This window comes from Melospiza georgiana, chromosome W (genome assembly GCF_028018845.1).
Source record: "Melospiza georgiana isolate bMelGeo1 chromosome W, bMelGeo1.pri, whole genome shotgun sequence".
Classification (NCBI taxonomy): domain Eukaryota; kingdom Metazoa; phylum Chordata; class Aves; order Passeriformes; family Passerellidae; genus Melospiza; species Melospiza georgiana.
The window spans coordinates 1,530,522-1,551,519 of record NC_080464.1 but is presented as its reverse complement, the minus strand read 5'-3'; positions in this window follow the sequence as shown (position 1 = coordinate 1,551,519).

Here is a 20,998-nt window from a genome sequence, read left to right as displayed (position 1 = left end):
CAAGGGGAAATTGCTCAAACTACCACCCTGGATTTCAGAATTCATAATATTACTCCCAAGGATTAGGTAATGACCAAGTCATGGAGAGATCAGCCTCTAACTCCTCAGTGGGAAGGTCCCTTTCAGGTACTGCTCACCACCGAATCAGCTGTGCGAACTGCAGAGCAGGGATGGACTCATGCAAACAGAGTTAAAGGCCCAATAGAAGAACCCAAAGAATGGACTAAAATATCCCGACTGAGTGAGGCAAGATTGACTCTCAAGCAGAGACTGAGAGACAGAGAAACACCAGGACGTCCAAAACGTAGAGTCAAGCTTCCACCAGCCAGCTCGAGGACTGTCTTCCTGTTTGAATAGATGGGAATTACAAGCATCTGTTAAGGGTAAGTACATAGGGAACCATAAGAGGCATTGGGGTGATTTCCTTAAGAACCAACAAATGGAGTAAGACAAGGAATAGAGGGCAAGACTGAGTTGGCCCCTGTGTTCACCACCAAGAAGATTCCATAGCCCTGCTGCGGGTAGCAACCCCGTAGGCATGGAAAGGTGGGGGCAAGAAGGCCATACCAGACCTCTATTATTCCTCAATTGTCTTTTAATACAACAGGGACTGGAGGGCAAGACCGAGTTGGCCTCTGTACTCGCCACTAAGACACACCTACTATGGGTAGCAACCCCATAGACACAGTAGATGGGAGTCAAAGCCATACCGGACCTCTGTGATGCCCTTTTGTCCGTTCCAAATAAGTGTGTCTAAGGAAAACCTGAGATCTTTTTTTTTCTCCTGTTCCCACTGTACTCGCCCACATCAACAGATGCTAGTATGACTCATTCAGAAGAGAGAGAAATTTTTTTTATCAGAATCAAAAATGAGAGTTAATTTTTCAAGTCAAATGACTTATAGAAAAAGAAAAGGGGGGGTTTGTTATAGATGAGTAATGAAATGGTTGATTTTCACAATTAAAGGGTGAATATTATGTATATATTAAGAGGAGTTTTGTAGATGCATAGTTATGTTTCCCCTCCTCCTTGCATTGTTATCATGGTATGGCCTTAGTAGTCAAGGCATTTGGGAGGGGCAGCTTGTTACTATGGCAGCATTTGATCTCCAATCAAGATGTAAGAAAGTGATCTCCACCACTGGATGGCAAAGAATGAGTCAACTGACAAGACTTTGGGAGGGGCTAGAGGTATAAAAGGCGGAGCATCCATTTTGTAGATGAGCACATGGCAGTTGAGTCCTTTGCTCCCAGCACTGTCATTTAACTTTATTCACTCTTCTGTTGTATTTTTGATAAAATTTTAATAAACCTCTAAAATTTTAAAAGAGCATAGTATTGAGAGTTTTTTGCAGGACAATGGACATATGCAACTTATGCACAATCCAGCATTCATAGAACAGAGTAAGGTCACCATGCCCTTGAAGCACACAAAAGGAGAAGAACATGCTCAAAAGCAGACAGTTCTGGATGCAAAGGCAGACAAGAAAACCACAGCAAGACGCATGAGGAAGGAAGGCTAACTAAAATTTACTGAAATTTTAAAATGAGTGTGTAAAAAGGACTTAACCAATCGTATTAACTTGAGGCATGAACAATAGAGAACAGTATAAATATGGCCTGCTTTTTTGTAATAAATCGGCTTCACTCGATCATATTGATCATGACGTGATGTCCAGTTAATGATCCTCCGCAGCATAGTTTCTCACAAAAGACAAATGAGGTGAAATGTTGATACAAAAAAATTGATATATTTTCTTTAACAGTAAAAGAGGCAAAGAGAAAGAAAGGAGGAAAAAGAGGGGAAAAGGGGGGAGGTGTGTGATGGACAGACAGGGAGAGTGTCAGAGACAGATTAAGTAGAAAGATATTACTCCTTCATGGGTCCCAAAGACATCTCATTGCTCCCCTCCATCCCGTCTTCTTGGTGGTGAGGTGACGGTGATTGATTGAAAAGACAGGGCATCTCTTGGGTTGTATGCAAGAAGAAGTCGTTTATTCTTTGTGTAGCAGGGTTTATATAGTTTTACAGCATCAGCTAAAATTTTCCACTACTAAACAATAACTACATCACTCATGTCTCTTAACTATGTTGCTTAACCACAGTTCTGCAGGTGCAGTTCTACCTGGCTACTCTAAAACAAAGTATAACATTCCTTTTTGCTTCCCCCCTCACATTCCTACTCATTGTTGCCATGGTTTCTGTTCCACCAAGGTTAGCACATCTATGTCAGTTTCAGCCTTGCTCTCCAGCTGAAACCCCACATATATCTATAACAAAAAGTACAGAATCCAATGGATTAATCTGTGTTTAGACCACGTGGGAATGCCCAGGTGCCTCCCCTGAGGGAGGCTAGTTTTCCACTGTCTCTTGCAAGACTGGATCAGTTGCATCATTTTGCATCACACGTGTTTTGCGGAGAAAAGAAGAAACCTCACAACTTTATAAAAGTTGTAAAGCCCGGTATGCCTTTATTACAACCCGCATCGGACGCAAGCGTCCCCAAAAGGCATGCGTACCCCTGAAGACCTCAGGTCTCCTTTTATCCCCCTTCCAAATGCATATGCATACAGTTTCACAATAGGTTCATACATGTTCATTCCATGTGACATTTATCGCCAGTTCTTCTTTATCAAAGGAATTCCAGGGTCAGGGGCAAATTGACCTTGTGGTCGTTTCTGTTTTTCTTTCTCTGTCTCGTCGCTGTCTCCAGCATGTGAGTTTTTCCTTCAGCTTTGGCCTCACAGACTTTTCACCTCTCCTAGATGCTTCACCTAATTCAGAATGGATCTCTACTCTTTCTCACACGCAGTGCTCTGGTGCAGGGTCTGGGGAACTGTTCAGGGGACTTTTTGAAATAAACAAAAAGGGCCAGGACACTTCATCTCCTTTTTAATGCCTTTATTAAAAGTGATCAGCTCAGGATTGGGCGGCTCGACAGGTCTGCAGTGTCCGTCGCCTCTCCCAAGGCGACTGAGAGGAGGAGGATATGTACAGCTCTGTCCACCAGGGGCAGAGCTGGGGATCAGATCCTCTTGGGAGCATACAGGGTCTCCTGATCCCATAAGATGGTACCTCAGTCCGGGTCTCCCAGACCTCCCAGTCCTGGCCCGGGGGATCTCGAGGACAGGGTGAGGAACGACGAAGGTTTCCCGCATCTCTGCAGGCCCAGCGCCCTGCTCCTCACATCCAGACATCACTCCAGTCTCTCAACTCTTATTTGGCTCGTTGTTTTTGGGGTCTTCTCCATGAGTTTGGAGATGGGGGGGGGGGGGTGTCTCACAAAGCATTCTGGTCTTTGGAGTCACTTTGCATAACCCCCCCCACCTTCTCAGGTGTCTTCCCTTATCTGAGAAAGGTAAAACTTAGCTTCGGGCAAGGTCCCCACCCAGGAGAAGGGCGATTACCTCGCCTCAGCCAGGGCTTTTACTAATACAAAAACAACCATTAACGACAACGACCTGTGATTACAATAACAAAGGCCGCAGCCCAGCAGTAGTGGTAACATTTTCTCACAGAAAAAAAAATATTAACCAAATTTTTGTTCATAACATTTTGATGGACCATGACATCCTTTCAGCTGTCCCTCATGTAAATGTCCCATACATGTGACTTTTCCTGGGGTGGGGGGTCCCTCCACAGCTGAGCTAGTCTGTGCAGCAGATAGGCGTTCACTGCATTTGACAAGAGGCTTTTTTGCTGTACACCCAAAACCTCTCATCCTCCCTTCCTGGGTTGGGGGGATTGTGTGCAAACCTGGCAACATATAAGCCTGGGGCTATGGCCTCTACCCAAAGCTGTTGCCTTGGATGCTCTTCCAGTCTTATGCATTACTTCACAGATGCTTTGAACAATAGTGGCACTTTTCTTATCTCCATCCCTCAGGTGGTTTAACTCACAGTTCAGAGTTTCAGTCACGAAGCCCATTCAGGGTGGGCTTCAGTCATGCAGCTTCATTATACAGTTTTGCTATAATAGGCAAAAGTCCTTCATAAAAATGTTTAAGCCATAAACCATACCATTTCAGTCTCTGACAGCTAATCATTATGATTTTTTTGTCCAACAACACTGATCTTTATGCTAAATAACTGGAAAAAGAGACATTTAGGCGTTTTCGATAGGTATTTTGTTTTGCACCTTGTATCAACCATCATTGAAGACAATGATATTGCATCTTAGCTCATGGAGAAAGGGAAGTAAAGCTCATTTACATTACTTGGAAAATTACTGCTTTTTTTAGTTTGATTTTATACCAGCTTGCACTCTTATGTATTTTAAAATAAATAAATAAATAAATAAATAAATAAATAAATAATTTATTTCCCTGAAGTGTTATTGTGCCATCTATTGCAAATGCAAAGCATGCTGAGCCTAGGAAACCACAGCATTAAATAATGCTGACTGAAATAAACAGGGCAAGAGACTTTTTCTCCTTTTATCGCTTTATTTAACGTGCTCAGTTCAAGATTGGGCAGCTTGACGGGTCTGCAGTCTCCGTCGTCTCTCCCGGGGTGACTAGCAGGAGGAGGATGTGTGCAACTTTGACCACTAGGGGCAGAGCTGGGGCCCAATCCTCGTGGAAGTTGGTTTGGGTGTAACCCAGATGGTAATAATCGCCTCTTTCCTCTCCGGCTCCCGGTTTCGGGATGACTCTCCCACTCAGGGTGAGGGGCAACAAAGGTTTTCAGCATCTCTGTAGGCCCAGCACTCCACTCCTCACGTCTAGACATCACTCTAATTTCCTAACTCTATCTTGACTCGTTTTTTTGGGGGTCTTTTCAGTAAGTTTGGAGTAGTAGCTTCTCATGGCATGCTGGTCCTGGAGTTAATCTGCATGTCCCCCCTCCCACGTTTCCTCACTGTCTGGGGGGGGACCACGCCCTTCACTGTCTCCAGAGAAGAGCCATCAACCCAGCCCCGGCTAGGGCCCTCACCAATACAAAAAAGAATCATTTAACGACAACGACTTGTAATTATCATAACAAACAGGTAGCACTTCAGCACCAACAGTGGTCTGCCTAGTCTTTGTAACCTTTTTCTTCAAAAAAAAAATTGGCAGCTTTTTTTGTTCATAAAACTGACCTTTGACAGAAGTGATATGTAAGACCTTAGAAATAATACAGAGCTTTTCAAGGTCCATGATTATTGTTCATTTTCTTGAAAGAAAGGAAGAAAACAAAAAGATAAAAAACATTTCAAATAGTGTAATTTAACCTGACATGGATTGAAGAATTTGGGCAGGTTTTCTTACACAAAAGAGAGGGAATGTATTCCCTAAAGCTTACCATGTAGTTTGAACACTGGATTGTACTGCTGTGAGAAATGACTGCTCACTTTTAAAATTTTAAAGATTTATTAAACCTTAACATAAAAATACAATAAAAGGACTAAATAAGGAAAAATTACAGCGCTAAGAGTGCCCATGACTATCAGCCAGGTGCTCCCCTACAAAATGGATGCTCTGCCTTTTATACCCTTAGCCCCTCCCAAAGTTTTGTCAGTCAACTCCTTCTCTGCTGTCCATTGGTGGAGATTACTTTCTTACATCTTAATTGGAGGTCAGGTGTTGTTATGCCATGCCTCCTGGTAACAAGCCGGCCCTCCCCAAATGCCCTGACTACTAAGGCTATTACAAGGGGAAGGGGAAAGAGGACTATAGGAGGACATATTACCATAACATTACTATACATTTTAACATCCACATAATATCTATGCCTTAATTGTGAGAGCCAATTATTATATTACTCATCTATAACACCGCTGTGTTACATTACTCTAAAGCTACACTTAAATCCCATCTAAGATTTTGCTATGCTAAAGCTATAATGTTTAAGTGTTTGAGGGAAATTACTACTTACTACTTTACAGGCATCTCTGCATATTACTTAATAGAATAATTTAGGTTGGAAAAGACCTTTAAGAGCATAGAGTCCAACCCAAACTAACACTGCCAAGTCTACCAGTAAACCACATCCCCGAGTGCCACATCTAGACATCTTTTTAATACCTCTAGGGATGGTGACTTCACCACTTCCCTGGGCAGCCTGTTCCATTGCTTGACAACCCTTTCAGCGAAGAATTTTTTCCTAATATCCAATCTAAACCTCCCCCGGTGTACCTTGAGGCTGCTTCCTCCCATCCTATCATTTATTACTTGGAAAAAGAGACTGACATCCACCTCATTGCAACCTTCTTTCAGGTAGTTGCAGAGAGTGATAAGATCCCCCCTGAGCCTCGTTTTCTCCAAGCTAAACAACCCCAGCTCCCTCAGCTGCTCCTCATAAGACTTGTGCTCCAGACCCTTCACCAGCTTTGTTGCCCTTCTCTGAATACACTCTAACACCTTGTCCCAGTTTGAGACAGATTTGGGAAGAAACTTCCCAAAAGGATGTCTCCTCTAAAAGGCAGATTCCAGCAGTCCATTCCCCAACCGGTTTGGGAGAAAATCCCCTTCGAGAAAAGTGGAAAAAACTGTTTATTCAACAAGCATAGTGTTCACAAACATGAAAAAATTATTAATATTACACAATAAAACCTCTCATTGCTCTGAAGAGATGGTAGGTTCAGAGATCCAGAGCCCAAAAGTCCTTCCTATATGTATGGCTTCCTCCAGGTTAGGAGGTGTCAGGGCAGTGTCCCGGGGGGCCTCCCCACCAGCGTAGGCTCCCACTGCTGGTCCTCTGGACCTGAGCAGAGCTGAACAGTTCCAGATGAAGAAGCCACAGTCCAGGAAAACTTTTTGTCTTGCCTGATGAACTAGAAGCCAGCTTAGAAGCAAGGGGAAAAAATCCCCAACTCTCCGCCTGTCCGCGCCGCAGACAACAGCCAAGAGAAAGGAATCCCAGGGGAGGAAGTGAAGCTTCTGCACACAGAAACTGCACACTGAAAAAGCATACCACTTTTTCGCTCTTAAAGGCACAAGGCATATATCTGGACAAAAAGACAGACGATGGGGATACCAGGCCACACAGTCACCCCAGAACACACCTCAATGTTCTTCTTGTAGTGATAAGCCCAAAACTGGACATTGTACTTGAGGTGTGGCCTCACCAGTGCCAACTGCAGGGAGATGATCACTGCCCCGGTCCTGCTGGCCAAAGGGACTCAGATGGGCTTTTGGCATAGCTGCTGTAGAGGCAGAGGACATTAAGCCGTTAAGCACCTTGCCTGGACTATCAGAAAACCCATCTGCAGTAGGTCTCCTGAAGGTAGAAGAACAATGAGTGCCAATTGCCACCTCGATGGTGCACCGCTGGCAGTATCACAGTATCGGACAAATCGAGAGGCTGTGATCCCCATCCACAAAATGATCCGTGAGCTGAAAAGCCAAGGAGTGGTCAGCAAACTCCACTCACCCTTCAACAGTCCCATCTGGCCTGTGCGCAAGTCTGACCGAGAATGGAGATTGACTGTGGACTATCGTGGCTTGAATGAAGTGACTCCAGAGCTGAGTGCTGCTGTGCCAGACATGCTGGAACTCCAGTGCGAGCTGGAGTCCAAGGCAGCAAAGTGGTACGCCACTATTGATGTTGCCAACACGTTTTTCTCCATTCCTCTGGCAGCAGAATACACAGGCCTCAGTTTGCTTTCACCTGGAGGGGCGTGCAGTACACCTGGAACTGACTGCCCCAGGGGTGGAAGCACAGCCCCACTATCTGCCATGGAATGATCCAGACTGCACTGGAAAAGGGTGAAGCTCCAGAACACCTGCAGTACATCGATGACATCATTGTGTGGGGGAACATGGCAATGGAAGTATTTGAGAAAGCAGAGAGGATCATCCAGATTCTGCTGGAAGCTGGCTTCACCATCAAGAAGAGCAAAGTCAAGGGACCTGCCCAAGAGATCCAGTTCCTGGGAGTAAAGTGGCAAGATGGATGGCCCTAGATTCCAACTCAGGTCATCAACAAGAACACCGCAATGTCTCCACCAACTAGCAAGAAGGAAACACAAGCTTTCCTAGGTGCCATAGGTTTTTGGAGAATGCACATTCCTGAGTACAGTCAGGTCATGAGCCCTCTTTACCTGGTCACCCATGTAGTGAAACAATCAGCTTTAGCCAGGGCCCCGTGGAGAATCTGAATGCTGACACAGAAGCAAAGAAGCTTCCTGACTCTAGGGATATCCACCCTATAACCTATCCCTATAGTCATGTAAGGCAATATGTTGTTAACCCTACTATTGGTCACTTATGGTCACTCTAACACCTTGCCATTGGTCAGGATTGGAACCGGGCCAAGGGTATAAAAGTAGCATACTGTACCCCTACTAACTTGGAAGAAGAAGTGCTGAGACCCTTCATGGACCCCTCCAATAAAGCCATACACGTGGAACAGCTGGTGTCTTCTCCTTCTCCTCTCTCTACCGTCTGCTGGAGCCTTAAGCCAAGGGAAGCTACCTAGCAAGCAAAGCTGAAATCATAAGAGCTGCCTAATCACTAAGAGCTGAATATTCCCTGCTTGCTAGGGGCTGACCCACAGCCTTGATCTGAGCGAGCTGGCTTCTGGCACTCAGTCCCCTTGGGGGCTGAGCTCTGGAGCTGTAATAGCTTGCCCTAAGGTAAGACCAATCAAGGCTCATTTACACCCGCAAGAAGAATGAGTTCCACTGGGGCCCTGAGCAGCAACAAGCTTTTGCCCAGATTAATCAGGAAATTGCTCATGCGGTACCCCTTGGCCGAGTCAGGATGGGACTGGAGGTGAAGAATATGCTCTGCTTTGCAGCCAGGAACAATGGCTTTTCCTGGAGCCTTTGGCAGAAGGTGCCTGGGGAGACTCGAGGCTGACCAGTAAGATTTTGGAGTCGAAGCTAGAGAGACTCCGAAGCCAACTACACTCCCACAGGGAAGGAAATCTTGGCCACCTATGAAGGAGTTCAAGTCGCCTCTGAGGAGATTGGCATGGAAGCACTTCTCCTGGCACCCCAACTACCGGTGCTGGGGTGGATGTTTAAAGCAAAGGTTCCCTCTACCCATTATGCCACTGATGCTACATGGAGCAAGTGGATTGCTCTCATCACACAGCGTGCCCATATTGGAAACCTGAATAGCCCTGGGATTTTGGAGATAATTACAAACTGGCCAGAAGGTGAAAACTTTGGTCTCACTGATGAGGAGGAACAAGAGCAAGTGCTGAACAAGCTTCACCATACAACCACCTACCAGCAGAGGAAACATGCAACGCTCTTTTCACTGACAGTTCCTGTCGCATCGTAGGGATGAACGAGTGGAAAGCAGCTGTATGGAGCCCCACAAAACAGGTTGCACAAGCTACCAAAGGAGAAGTTGGATCACGTCAACTCGCTGAACTCAAAGCTGTTCAACTGGCCCTGGACATTGCTGAGAGAGAGCAGTGGCCAAAGGTCTACCTTTATACTGATTCATGGCTGGTAGCCAATGCTCTGTGCGGATGGCTGGAGAGGTGGAAAAGGGCCAACTGGCAGCATAGAGGAAAGCCAATCTGGGCTGCTGATGAATGGAAAGACATTGCCACAACTGGCAGCATAGAGGAAAGCCAATCTGGGCTGCTGATGAATGGAAAGACATTGCCACACAGATGGAGAAGCTACCTGTGAAAGTCCATCATGTAGATGCCCATATCCCCAAGAGTCGGGCTAATGAGGAACACCGAAACAACAAAACAACGAGCAGGTAGATCAGGCAGCAAAATAGAGGTGTCAAAGATAGACTTAGATTGGCAACATAAGGGAGAGTTATTCTTAGCTCGATGGGCCCATGATGCCTCAGGTCATCAAGGCAGAGATGCCACCTATAAGTGGGCACAGGACCGAGGGGTGGATTTACCCATGGACAGTATATCTCAGGTTATCCATGACTGGGAGACGTGTGCTGCCATCAAGCAGGTCAAACGAGTGAAGCCCCTATGGTATGGTGGGCAGTGGTCCAAGTACAAGTATGAGGAGGCCTGGCATAGTGACTACATCACACTGCCCCAGACACACCAAGGCAAGCACTATGTCCTGACCATGGTGGAAGCCACCACAGGAAGGTTGGAAACCTACCCTGTGCCTCACGCTACTGCCCGTAACACCATCCTGGGCCTTGAAAAGCAAGTCTTGTGGAGACATGGTACCCATGAGAGAATTGAGTCGGACAATGGAACCCATTTCAAGAACAGCCTTATTAACACCTGGGCTACGGAACATGGCATTGAATGGATATATCATATCCCCTATCATGCACCAGCTGCCAGGAAAGTTAAACGGTACAACGGACTACTTAAGACTACCCTGAAGGCACTTGGTGTGGGCTAGACTTTTAGAAATTGGGAAATGACTTTAGCAAAAGCCACCTGGATGGTCAGCACCCGAGGGTCCATCAGTTGAGCTGGTCCTGCCCAATCTGAGCCCCTGCACACAGTAGATGAAGTCCCTGTTGAACACATGAAAGGTATTTTAGCAAAGACTGTTTGGATTAATCCCACCTCAGGCAAAGACAAATCCATCTGTGGAACTGTTTTTGCTCAAGGACCTGGTTACACTTGGTGGATAATGCAGAAAGATGGAAAAAGCCGTTGTGTACCACAGGCAAACCTAGTCTTAAGTAAGAACTGTGTGTAAGGTTTCATTGTGATGCAGATGAAAATAGAATAAGGGGTGGGTAATGTCCTGGATTGCCAAGCAAATTGTATTCTATTTACCATCTGTATGGCAGTTGTCCTCTGTTAAGCAGGGCAGTTTTCCTTATCTCTTCCACAACCAGGGAGACATCTGCTGATAATAGGCTATTGAATGCCACTGCATGACTGATAAGAACTTAGCATCCTATTGTGAGATGCTCCACCCAGAGGGGAGAGCCAAGCATTCTACCCCGATATAATGTGGAGATTCTGGAACACCAGGATGGCTTTTTCTCCACTGGATTTCCCAGAGGAACAGCTGCTCTCTTCCCCTGGATCATCAGAGGAAGACTACACCTTTTCTACAGGATCCGTGCTCCAACAGAACGACACCTGACACTCCAGGAGGACTGCAGCCACATCTCCAATTGGACTGCTACCAACACCCGGACCAACAGGGTGTCAGATTATGTTCTGACTCTGTCAGTGTTGTTTTAGTTTACTGCATTGTTTATTTTATCTTTTTATTTTCTTCCCTATTAAAGAACTGTTATTCCCTGCTCCCATATTTTTTGCCTGAGAGACCCTTAATTTAAAATTTATAGCAATTCAGAAAGGGGAGGAGGAGTTTACACTTTCAATTTCTGGGGAGGCTCCCACCTTCCTTAGCAAACACCTGTCTTTTGAAACCAAGACAGTGTCTCAGAGGACCCTTCTGTTGTGGGGCTGCTTAAGGTCAAAGAACAACAGGTACTGATCACAGCAATATCACACCAACCCAGACTCCCTGAGATCCATGGGATGATTCATGAGCTGGAGAGCAAAGGAGTGATCAACAGGACCCACTCACTTTAAAGCTACATAAGGCCCTTGAGAAAGTTGAATGGAGACTAACACTAGATTATAATGGCCTGAATGAAGTCACACCACTAAGCACTGCTTGTGGGTTCCCTGCTTCCTTTTTCTACCTCTATCGGGGTCAGGACTGAAGGCACTTGAGACAATAGTTCGCATTCAGACTCAGGTGTTTATTGTTTCTTATCAATGTTACAGCCTCAGAGCAGTGAGTTCTGCAGTCTTTCATTAGCAAGGCACAAAAAGGCTAACTATCTCTTGTTACAAGGTCTTTTAAGACTATCCAATTAAGAAATGACACCTACATTATTTTCCCTTTTAACTCAATAACTGATCACTCGAAGTCCGCAATGCAGACTTTTCTGTCCAAGTACAAAATATCACCCAAACCCATGAAGAAGAAGGAAAAAGAAGGTATAGAACAACCTGTCTCCACCCTAAAACCTCCATCTTGCTTCATATTTATTACTATGTTCTAAAACCCCAAACTCTAAGTTTTCCACCCTGTGATATTACACACTTCAACTACATATCCATAATCTCAGTGCTATTAATCAATTTTGGAAGCCTTCTCCACAGCCTCAGGTCAAATGCAGTGTTCTCTTGTGGGTCTGTGCCTTTCAGCACAGAAAGTTTAAAATTCTCAGCATCCAGGGTTCCAACACTGTTGTACTAGGAATGCTGGAACTTCAGTATAAACTGGAGTCAAAGGCAGGCCAGTAGTACCACAACTGATATCACTAATGCATTTTTCTCAACCCCTCTGGCAACAGAGTGCAGGCCACAGTTTGCTTTCACTTGGAGCTATGTCCAGCATACCTGCAATCAACTGCCCCAGGGGTGGAAATGCAGCCCCATCATTTGCCATGGACTGGTCCAGACTGTACTGGAACAGGGTAAAGCTCCATAACTCCTGTAATACATTGATGATATCATTGCATGGAAATACAGCAGAAGAAGTTTTTAAGGAAGAGAAGAAAATAGTCCAAATCCTTCTGAAAATTGGTTTTGTCATAAAACAAAATAAGGTCAAGGGACCTGCACAGGAGATCCATCTTTCAGAAATAAAATAGCACAATGGATGTTGTCAGATTGCAATGCATGTGATCATCAAAATAACAGCCATGTCCCCACCAACTAATAAACAAACTGGTTCACAAAAAAACTCCACAACTCGTAAAAGTTGTAAAGTAGGTATGTATTTCATTCAGCATCAGCATGCGGGATTGCTCCACAAAGGCATGCGTACTTCCTGAGAATTCAGACCCTCTTTTGTCCCCTAACTTGTTGCATATGCATTGAGTTTCGAAATAGGTCCATGCATATTCATTTCTCAGCCCCGCTTCACATTAAAATTAGCTTATCAGTCCTTCTGAGCCTGCACAGAGCTCTCTCTGTAGTCGTCCTTTAGTCTTCCCCGGGCTTCTAAGTCCAACCTCGGTTTTAGTCTGCTCTAGTTTCAAGGTCGATGGGGCCCCTCTTATCTCCCTTCAGCTTGGAAGCTCACATTCCTTTCACCTTCTTTGGGGTAGAAGTCTTTATCAGAGGCTTGCATTCTTTTGTCCGTCTCTGCAGGCCTTTGCAGCACAGCAAGTTACAGACTAAACAAGTTAAAACAGTACACTTCATCCAAATCCAAAATTAATTTATACTCTAAGTTAATGTCTAACCCCCCGTGTCTCAGAAACACAAGCTTTTTTAGGTGTTGTGAGATTTTTGATAACGCACATTCCAAATTGCAGTCTGATTGTAAACCCTCTGTCAAGTGACCTGAAGAAGAATGATTTCAAATGGGTCCCTGAGCAGTGACAAGCCTTTGAACAAATCAAGCAAGAGACAGTTCATGCTGTAGCCCTTGCACCAGTTTGAACAGGACAAGATGTAAAAAATGGTCTTTATACTGCAGCTGGGGAGAATGGCCCTACCTGGAGTCTTTGGCAGAAAGCACCAGAGGTGACTCGAGGTGGATGTCTAGGTTTTTGGAGTCTGGAATACAAAGGATCTGAGGCCCACTATACTCCAAGTGAAATGGATATACTGGCAGCTTATGAAGGGGTCTGAGCTGCTTTGGAGGGGATTGGTACTGAAGTACAGATTCTCCTGGCATCCCAGTGATCCATGCTGGGCTGGTTTTAGCTCTCTCTCCTTTTTATTGCTATTGGTTTTGCTATTAAATTTACTTTGTTTCAGTTGTTGGACTGTTCTTGTCTCAAACCATAAGTTTTACTTTTTTTTCCCACTGTTCATGGGCAGGGGAGGCAGGTGGGGCTTGGTTGCTGGCTGGGGTTAAACCACAACAGTCATCATATCCTACATTTTAAAAACCCATCTTAAAACTGTAAGGGATTTTAGCTTTGTTTATAAGGTAGATATTACAAAATGTTTGTGATAACTGTATATTTAGCTCTCATTAAAATTTATCAAAAGATTTTTCATAGTACTCATGCTCCCATCCCATATACACAAGGTAAAATGGAATCTAACAGAAGTATTTGTTTTAATACTGAAGCATAGCTCCTCTTTTTTGCCTCAATCTTCAAAGGCAATCTCTCTTCCCACACCTTTTGAGTGGCTGGACAGCAGGATGGTAATTAGGAGAGAAAAGTCCCTCCCACTGTAAGACAAGACAGGGTTCCTGACCATCTGAGGAACATGAATGTACATCAGTCTATGGGAGCCAGTGAGAGGCGTCCCAGACTCCTGAGGGATTGGGCTGATGTAGTTGTCAAGCCACTCTTCATGATATTTGAAAAGTTATGACAGTCAGGTGAAGTCCCAGGTGACCAGAAAAGGGGAAACATTGCCCCCATCTTTAAATAGACTAGAAAGGTGGACCCTGGGAACTACCACCCTGTCAGCCTCACCTTTTTGCCTGGGAAGATCATGGAACAGACCCTCCTGGAAGCTCTGCTGAGGCACATGGAGGACAGGGAGGTGATTCAGGACAGCCAGCACAGCTTCACTAAGGGCAAGTCCTGCCTGACCAACCCAGTGACCTTCTCTGATGGTGTGACTACATCAGTGGAGAAGGGAAAGGCTACAGATGTCATTTATCTGGACTTCTGTAAAGCTGTTGACACAGCCCCCCACAACATCCTTCTCTCAAAATTGGAGAGAAGTATATTCAATGGTTGGATGGTCACATCCAGAGGGTAGTGGTCAACAGCTCAGTCCCAATGGAAATCAGTGACCAGTGGTGTCCCTCAGGGGTCTGTATTGGGACCAGTCTTATATCTTCATTAATGACACAGATGAAGGGATCAAGGGCACCCTCAGAAAATTTGCAGATGACACCAAGCTCAGAGGTGCAGATGAAACACGGGAAGGATGGGGCCATCGAGAAGGACCTGGACAAGCTTGAAAAGTTCACCCATGGCAATCTCATTAAGTGCAAAGTGCTGCTCCTGGGTTGGGGCAACACCCAGTATCAGTCCAGGCTGCCGGATGAACAGATTGAGAGCAGCCCTACTGAGAAGGATGTCAGGGTGCTGGTGGATGAGAGGTTGGACATGAAGAGAGACCTCAACAAATTAGAGAACTGGGCAATCACCAACCATATCAAGTTCAACAGGGGCAAGTGCCAGATTCTGCACGTGGGACAGGGCAACCCTGGATGTATGGACAGACTGGGGAATGAGATGCTGGTCAATGGCAAGTTGAATATGAGTCAGCAGTGCCCTGGCAGCCAGGAGGACCAACCATGCCTTGGGGTGCATGAGGCACAGCATTGCCAGCCAGTTAAAGTGAGGTGATTTTCTGTCTTGGGGTGACTTTATGATACTGTATCCCCTATCATCTGCTTTATGCCCAGCCATGGGTCCTGTAGCTTTAAGCTAGGCCTGGGGAAAGGGGTAGGACCAGTGGAATTCTTTCAGCGAGGTTTTCACACATCCTCCCCTGGGTTCTCTCTCAGCTGTGTTGTCTAGCACAGATAGAGGACATCTTTGCTTTTTAGCTAGTTTCTTTTTTGTTAGCTGAGGCAAGAAGTTTTTTCCTGGGGCTGTGGCTTCTTCTTCTGGAACTGTTCAGCTCTGCTCTGGTCTGAAACACCAGAACATCTCCAGGAGCCCCACGATGCGGCCCAGAGGGGAGGCCCTGGGATGCCGCACCCCGGCTCCAGATCTTGGAAGAGCAAGAGAAGGGCTCTAAAAAATCCACCAGTTTTCTTCACAATGAGGTTTATTATCTAATATTATTAATTTTCTTTTTCGTGCCTGTGTGCACCCTGCTTATCAAATAAACAGGTTGGGTTTTTTTCACTTTCCTCCAAGAAATTCCTTTCGAACCTGTGGAGGAGAGACTGCTGAAACTGGCCTTCCATTAGAGAACATATTCATCTCAGGACGTTTCCTCCTAATTTGTCTCAAACCGACACATTGTCTCAATCTGCTCTGCACTGGGGTGGCCTCACCTTGAGTCCTGGGGGCAGTTTTGGGCACAACAATATAAGATATAAAGCTAATAGAGAGTGTCCAAGGGAGGGCAACAAAGGTAGTGAAGGGCCTTGAGGGAAGCTGTATGAGGAGCAGCTGAGGTTACTTGGCTTGTTCAGCCTGGAGGAGACCTGAGGTCAGACCTCATTGCAGTCTACAACTTTCTCATGAGGGGGGGAAGAGGGGCAGGTACTGATCTCTCTGTGGAGACCTGGCCTGAAGTTGTGTCAGGGGAGGTTTAGGTTAGATATTAGAAAAAGATTCTTCCCCCAGAGGGTGGTTGGGCACTGGAATGGACTCCCCAGGGAAGTGGTCACAGCACCAAGCCTGACAGAGTTCAAGAAGCATTTGGACAATACTCTTGGGCACATGGTGTGACTCTTGGGGATGATGCTGTGCAAGGCCAGGAGGTGGACTTGATGATCCTTGTGGGTCCCATCCAACTCAGCATATTTTGTGATCAGTATTCCTATGAGCCAGCAATGTCCACTTGCAGCCCAGGAACCCCCTGTGTCCTGGGCTGCATCCAAAGCAGCATGGGCAGCAGGGTGAGGGAGGAGATTCTGCCTCTCTGCTCTGCTTTAGTGAGACCCCACCTACAGAGCTGCCTCCAGCTCTGGGTCCCCAGCACAGGAAGGACATCAATCTTGGATGCCAGGTGTGGCCACGTGGCTGAAACAGCCATGTGGCTGCCACCATCTCGGCATGGCCTGCAGTGAACTTTGCCTGCCTGTCTGCCCTTAGCCAGCTGTGCCATGAGCAGAAGGGCAGGGGCAGTGGCAGCAGCTTCTCCTTCCTGGCACCCTGCATGAAAAGAAGCGCTGAATGGCACCGGTGGCATGGCAGCTGGCACCACCCACACAGTCACAGCAGGGACCATGTGGCTAGCAGTAGAAACATGGTAACCAATTCCTTGATGCTGAACCTAGACAAAATCAACTTGTCAGCGCTGTGAGACCCTGCAGGAATCATTGAACTGACCAAATTTGTTGGCAGTGGTACTTCCGAGCACTAGTTTTTTCTTCCTAGTCGGAGAAAAGAGGAGGAAGTGAGGACATGTGGAGAAAACCAACATGGTGACACCAAGGTCGATGAAAAGAAAGAGTGGGAGGAGGTGGTCCAAGCATCAGAGCTGAGATTCTTTTGCAAGCCATGGTGAAGACTATAATAAAACAGTCTCCCTGTAATCCATGAAGTTCATGGGGGGATGCAGAGATCCACTCACAACCCGTGGGAAAAGGTGCTTACGCCAGAGTGGGTGCATGCTAAAAAACTGTAATCCAGTGAGAGACCCGAACAGAGAGAGAGGGCCTTTGCTTCCAGAGATAGAGAAAAGGGATCCTTGTTTTCAAACTAGAGCAGCTCATCCTTAAAAAGCTACACCCCATGGACTAAATGACCCATGCCATGCAGTTTTGGGAAGACTGTTTTGCCCATGGGAGGGACTCACGTTACAGCGGGTCAGGTGGGACTGCTGCTCATGAAATTAAAACCATGCTAGAGGAATTCACAGAAAACTCTCCCATGGGAAGGACCCCACAGATAACAGAAAAAAGACTCCTTTCCCTAAGCAAACTGAAGAAAGATTTGGAGTGAAGAACTGACCAAAACCCCCATGCCCTGTCTCCCTGTGCTCTCAGTGGGAAGGAGGAAGGGGCTGGGGGAAAAAAGGTGCTTAAAGGCTTATCTTACTTCTCATTATCTTCCTCTGACTCTGTTAATAATAAATTTACTTAATACCTTCAAGTTTGAGCGTGTTTTGCCCTTAAAGTGTTTTCTCCTAATCCTTATCTCAAGTCATGAAGCCTTTGTTATGATTTCCATGAGTACCTGATATTTTAACCAATATCAAATCATGACAATTACATATTAGGAAGAAATTCTTCCCTGAGAGGGTGATGAGGCACTGGAACAGGTTGCCCAGAGAAGCTGTGGCTGCCCCATCCCTGGAAGTGTTCGAGGCCAGGTTGGACAGGGCTCTGAGCAACCTGGTGTAGTGGAAGGTGCCCCTGCCCCTGGCAGGGGGAATGGAACTAGATGATCTTTAAGGTCCCTTCCAACCCAGGCCATTCTATCATTGTATGATAGTGCTGCCTGGGCAGAAAATCTGGTTGTGGAAGTACATCACATAGATGTTCATGTACTTAAAAGTCAGGCCACCAAAGAACATTGGAACAACCAGCAGGTGGATCAGGGTGCTGGGATTGAAGTGGCTCAGGTCAATTTGGATTGGCAACATAAGGGGAAGAGATGCAACTTTTAGTTGCAGGAGTCAACTTGCCCATGGACACTGTCACGCAGGCTATCCATGAATGCGAAACATGCACTGCAATCAAGCAGGGCCAAGTGGTTAAAGCCTCTGTGATATGGAGGACAATGGCTGAAATATAAGTATGGAGAGGCCTGGCAGATTGACTATATCACACTCCTCCAAAGCCATGACAGCAAGCACTGTGTGTTTACAATGCTGGAGGCAACCACAAGATGGCTGGAAATATACCTTGTGCCCCATGGCACTGCCCAGAATACTGTCTTGGGCCTTGAAAAGCAAGTCTTATGGCCAAATGCCACATCAGAAAACTGAGTCAGATAACAAGACTAATTTCTGAAACAACCTCATAGACATTTGGGCCAAAGAACATAGCACTGAGTGGGCATATCACATTCCCTATCATGCACCAACCTCTAAAAACATTGAACAACATAATGGACTGTTAAAGATGACACTGAGAGCAATGGCTGGTGGGACCTTCAAACACTGGAATACACATTTAACAAAAGGCATCTGGATAGTCAACACCAGAGGATCTGCCAAGCAGGCTGTCCCTGCCCAATCAAAACTTTTATGTACTGTAGAAGGGGATAGTTCCTGTAGTGCACATTAAAAAACAAGCTGGGGAAAACAGTCTGGGTTATTCCTGCATGTACGTAGCTGTCGTCTGGGGTTAAACCACACCACCTCCTACACTGTTTCCTCTCCCCTGCATTGTATTTTCAGCAGACATCTGGCAAGTTGAAGTCCCCTGCAAGAACAAAGGGTAATTAATGTATGTGAGACTTCTCCCAACTGCTTATAGAGTGGTAGTGTGCACTTCAGGAGGACCCAGAGTATCTTAAAATGTGTTCAGAGGTATTGCTATGTATTTCTGGAAAGAAAGTCGCTAACCAAGCTTTTCATATATCTTTATCACAAATAAAGAAAAGTTTCCAGACATTTATTTCTGGAATTGTACACCAGGTATTAAAGTACAACAAATAGAAAATAATGCTAAAAAAAATAAAAATCAGTGTTTATGTACAAATATTAAAACCAATGCAACAATACCGAATTCCTCTTGAACATCTGATATTAAATTCATGTCCCGATTGTCACGAAATTTGTTGTTATGCACAAGGTACTTTGAATAACTGGAATCTGCTTTATTCAGAGGACTATAACCATACCTTCTGTATTTTACAATTGATAGTATTTTCTTTCTTCCAACGAAAAATAGGAATAAAAAAATAGTAACCTTGTCATTATTTTATAAATTACTGTATTTAGTTTCCCATCTGTAGACAATGTGCTTGTAAGTGCTGGGCAAATAGTGTCCCTGTTGGTCAGTTTATACATTAGTTTACATTCAAAGTTGAAATACTTACCTAAAGACTTTGGTTAAATTAAGTACTATCATTATGTTCTACTTGATCTGAAGTTTTCGTACATTTTTGATCCTCAATTTTAAAAGTTAAAAACAGGAAACAATTACACAATTCATTGACCTAATAGTACACAATTTAGTACTTTGACCATGGCAAGAGGAAAACTAAACCTTTAGAAACCTAACATGAGAAGATGACATATGAGTAACCAAAGTCAAAGTATTGCTAGAATCACAGCACCAAGTTACACTTCTAAATGAATCAGCTATCCCCTTCGGATTCCCTGTACATTAAAAGGATACATTTACCAACACTGCAATTTCCCGTTATGGATTTTTGGTTTGTTTGCATGAAAAACAAGTATAGCAGAAGACAAAGAATTCATCACAGTTTGTTATAAGAATTGTGCTTCACCATCAAACAACCAAGGCAATATAATTTCTTCATATGGTTGCAATTCAGTTGTTTTCATGCTGAGTTTCAAAAGACAATTCTTTTAATAAAAAGTAACAAGTTCTCCATTTTAAACGTTTCAACTGAGAGAAAAATAAGTCCAGCTTCTAAATGAAAAATTCAATAAATAGCTCTCTTACATGGATAAAGTTATTGTGGTACAAATTTATGAATGTCACATCAAGCATGCACAAAAATGTTACTATACACACAAGTAGTCAGAAAATATTGAAATAGATATCTAAAAAGATATGAACAATTACATATTTACAAATTCTTGCAAATTATTGCCTCATTTTAACAAGGAATTAAAAGTAAACAATAACAGCTAGCTAGCCAACAAGCTAAATAAGATCAACATTTAAAAATCTATTAGACTAGCTGAAATTAATTTTTCTCCCATAATTTTCTGAATTTTGGTCAAAAGTCTTTATTAAATAACTAAAGTGTCCATTCAACTTGCTGACAACCCAAGTCTTAGACAAGTATTTGTCTACATTAAGAGCCCAGCAATGCATAGATAAATTTAATATATTACAGCATCAGCTAATGAGAATGGGCAGGTTCATTTAAACACAACTGTTATAAACATTCAGTCATCTTTGTGTAATGATTTTTATACAGACCAGCCACTCACTGTAAACCCATAGACCTGAATGTATAACAATGAAGGATTATGATCAGTATTTTACAAAATTACATAAAATATGTTGATTCATAAAGAAAAACAAGGTACACAGTTCAGCAAAAAACACAGCAGCAAGAAGCTGACAACTTGGCCAAAAATGTCAGAATACAACACAGGGCCAAGTCTATCCATTATTTATTGTGTACTTACTAGAATTCCATATTTCAGATGCATAAGATAAGAACTGATTACAAAATTATCTTTACTTTTGGCCACTGTGATAAACTAATTTGTTTTAATATGATAAATGTGCTATTGCATAAATGCTTTACTCTTCATTGCAGTGCTGTAAAGAAAACTCCATACACTGCATCCATAACTCAGGATGTCAATGCAATTCACAGTAAGCA